Here is a 4,043-nt window from a genome sequence, read left to right on the forward strand (position 1 = left end):
TTTCTAGCTCTTTTCTGAATTCATTCAGAAGTTTATCCCTATCTTCCTTCAGCTCTATGATTACCTTGTTTGTGTGTTCTTTAAATTTAGTGAATTTTTCTATCATGTTTGTAATTGTTCTTTTGAGATCCATGTCCTGCATTATCTCTAGGGGGTTCTCATTGTGCTCCTCTAGAGGACTATTGGTATTTGGTAAGGATATGTTATTTTGATTTTTCATGTTATTATTTTTTCTCTGTGATTTTGACATGTGAATTTCTTTTGTAGTTTCTGATTCTTGTGTGAGACTCAGGCCTTCAAGTTTAGGTCTGCTTTTTTTTGTGAACTTTATGTGTCTTTGTGGTTTACTTTTTGGGCATGAAAAGCTGGTTCGTCTAAGCTTCTGGTGCTGTTTGGATTTTATATTGGAGTGGTCGGATTGCTTTTGTCTTCAGGAGTTCCCACAGAGGCCCAATTCAGATGAGGATCAGATGCTCTCAGGCTTTCTCCTAAGGTCTGGATCCCTCCAAGAACAATTTTGGCCTCAGGAATTTGGGGGTTGGACTGGCCTGGGAGCCTGGCCCAGGAAGGATGCTCGTTAGGGCAGCTGGTTGGCCGTACCACCAAGAGACCAAAGGCAGATGGGGTTGGGATGAGTCCCCAAGGACTCCTGGGGACTGCACTGAGGAGCTGGGTTGGTCTGGATGCAAAGGATCAGGAAGAGGAAAGGTCAGCTCCTGTGTCCCAGAAAGAGGCTGGTGGGTGGTGTAGGCCCAGGGAAGCAGAGGGCGGTGAGGGTGGGGCCAGGTCCTGAAGCAGTGCTCCTGGGGCCCAGAGAAGGCGCTCCCTTGGTCTCGTCAAAAAGGATCAGGAAGCAGTATTGATTCCCAGGTGTCTGGGGCCACAAGACAAGGAATGTGACAGGACCCAAATTAGGAGAGACCAGTGGGGGAGATGGGAGGGTGAATGAGGCTGGGGAGTCAATGCGTGGAGAGTGCCATGGACTTACCCCAGAGAGAGGCCTGCGGGTAGGAGAGAGGCCTGTGGCAGGTTTCAGGCCCAGGGAAGCAGAGCCATATATATAGATTTTTTTTTTTTAAAGACCAAGAATTCATATTTTACATTTGTAATTCAATTTTTGGTTCATGGCATGTCTCTGAAACTGAATTTTTTGTCGAGTTATTTGTTGCTGCTGCTTTTGTTGTGTTTTTCTAGTGTTAGGAATCCAACCCAGGCTTTTGAGCATCCTAGGTGAGCACTATACCAGAACTGAGTCTTCGTTCCCTCTTTGTTTTTTATTGTCTTGTTTACAGAATGAATTTTGTTCTTTATGCCCCGCGAATGTAAACCACTGATCATATATTTTGTAAATATTTTCTTCACAAGTGTCTATATTTTCTTAACCTGAAAGCTTCTCCCTTTGCCAGAAAAATTTAAAATATTTCCTGGCTTTTCTCACAGAACTTTTTGTTCTATGTTCAGTTTGTATATATTGGTTAAATTAGAACTTGACAAATTCAAGTATTTTTTCCCTTACCTTTTAAATTGAATTTGTACGAATTTCATACAATGTATTTGGGTCATATTTCAATCCTTTCCCCATCTGTACCCTCCCTACTATTCTCTACCAAATTTCATGTGCTTGTGTGTGTGTGTGTGTGTGTGTGTGTGTGTGTGTGTGTGTGTGTTTGTGTGCGTGTTGGCCTATAGAGTCAAATTTGTTCCCCAAACACCATTTAATATGGGTTCATCCTCAGGGCCTGATAAACCCACCAGGAGTCTTGAGTCTCACTTTTAAATGAGACTGACTCTCCCCCTCCCAGCAGCCATCAGTCACCAGTAATTCCTCAGGTAGGGTTGGTGTTTCTCAGCCAATTCCCCACATCTCTTCTGGGATTTTGTCTGTCTCAAGCTTACCGCATACTTGTACTTGCTGTCACCATTGCTGAGCTCGCATAGGAATGCCGACTGTCTGGAAAACTCATTTGGTTGTTGCCGTTCAGCACTCTGGCTCTTACCATCTTTCTGCTCCCTATTCTGCAAGCATCCCTGAGCCTTGGGAGGTAGAAATTTTATGTGTGTCCTGTCCGGGGATGAGCAGTCTGCAGCCTCGCACACGCGGGCTAGTTGTGGTTTTCTGTGTTAATTGCCGTCTGTTGTATAAAGGTGTTTCTCTGCCAAGAGTTGAAAGATACATTAATGTGTGGGTATAACAGTGTCATTAGAAGCCAGTTTCATACTCTGTCTGTTGAAGAATATATCTGTCATTTGCTTTACAGTTTCCTCATTAACTGGAACTGGTGTTCGTCCAACTGCAGTTGCATCTTTCCAGATAGCCTGAAGTACATTGTTGAACAAAAGCAGTTAAATATTCATAGATGCTCTTTTTTTAATATTTTATGTATTATTTTTATTTTATGTATATGAGTGTGTTGCCTGCATGTGTATGAGAGCACCCGTGTTGTGCAATGCCGTGGAGGTCAGAAGAGGGCTTCGGATTCCCCTAGAACTGGAGTTAAGGATGGTTAGTAGCTGCCATGTGTGTGCTGGGAATCAAACCTGGGTCCTCTGCAAGAGCAGTCAGTGCTCTTAACCACTGAGCCATCTCTCCAGCCCCCCATAGATGTTCTTTTTTAGGTTGAAACCTTGTCCTTCTATTATTGTTTGCTTCAGAGTTCTATCATGATTGATTGTTGAGTGTTGTTACTTTACATTTATTAAGATGATTACATCTTCTCCTTTATTCTGTTAATATATTACATTTATTCTTAAGCTTTTTTCTAACCCTGCATTCTGGAGATATGCTGTTTCTTAAGGGAACTTATTCGTGTATTTTAATTTAAAAGAAGTGAGTACTAATGGATAACTAGGCATCTTGTCTTACTTCGATTCTTACAACAACCTGCAGTTGGCTGTTTTTCTGATTTGAGAGATGTTAAAATTGATAACAAGTAAAGTCTTAGAGGACAATTTGTAGAGTATGTTGGAATGTCTGAATCCTGTATTTTCAGAGCTACTGGTTCTTTACTATGCCATGCTACCTTTTGTATTAATAGTTAAAGATCCAATGTCGTTTGATAGTTTATGTACTTTTTAAAAGGTCACATGTTAGGGTTCCAGAATCGAGAATAATTCCCACAGATATCCAAAAGGATTATACAAAAACTTTAAGAATTTAAAGTAAAAAAAGGACAACCAAATGGCGGCTAGCCGGGCACAGACTTCATGAGCCAAAGATGGAGTCCGGCCCCGAACAATACCAAGCAGGAGCTTTTATTGGGGCACTCCACAGAAACCCGCACCCACCAAGCATTTTTTAAAATAATTGGATGTCCCCATATCCTGTGTATGGGGAAAGTCTTAATTGGATGTCCCCATATCCTGTTTACAGGGAAAGTCTTGATTGGTAGGGGCTGTCTTCAGGGCATTGGAATGTGCTGACTAATATCTTTTAGAGTCAGAAGTTTTTGTTCATACCTTATAAGGCTTTTACATGTACAATATGCCTGAGCTTGTCTGGGCTTGCCTAAAGAAGCTAGCCAAAATGGAGTCAGAGCATTCTGGCTCTTCATTCTCCCCTAGAGTTATGGCATGGGTTAAATCTTTAAGCCAAGCAAATTACAGAAGTGGAAAGAAGCAGTTAGATGGCGCATTTAGGGCGGTGAACCATTTCTATATTGTTGTAAGGCCCAGGGTCTCGATTTAAATGAGTATACTGCAAACACAGTACCATTAGTTGGACTGTCTGTATCCATTCTTGGATGAATTTGAGTAAGGCATTAAGAATACAGGGGCCACAGGTTACTGCTAGTAGGAGTAAGAGGAGAGGTCCGACTGTTGCTGAGATCAAAGTTGTTAACCGTGGGGACCAGTCAAATAGGGGTCCGTACCAATTTTGTTGATTTAGTCATTCATTTTCTCTTTCCTAATGTCTTTTACAGACCTCAGCCAAAGACTGTTTTATAACTCCCAAGTGATTAACATAGAAACAGCACTGTTCTCCTAGGGCAACATAGAGCCCTCCTTTTTCTAGAAAAATAAATCCAGCCCTCTCCTATTTTGTA

General features: G+C 41.8%; 1 protein-coding gene across 1 annotated transcript in view; it reads left to right on the top strand.

The window, feature by feature from the left end:
* G2e3 (G2/M-phase specific E3 ubiquitin protein ligase) overlaps positions 1-4,043 on the top strand; it is a 65,039-nt gene that overhangs the window by 10,707 nt on the left and 50,289 nt on the right. The gene's annotated exons all lie outside the window — the stretch shown is intronic.

This window comes from Nannospalax galili, unplaced genomic scaffold, assembly GCF_000622305.1.
Source record: "Nannospalax galili isolate Female #2095 unplaced genomic scaffold, S.galili_v1.0 scaffold1619, whole genome shotgun sequence".
Taxonomy (NCBI): domain Eukaryota; kingdom Metazoa; phylum Chordata; class Mammalia; order Rodentia; family Spalacidae; genus Nannospalax; species Nannospalax galili.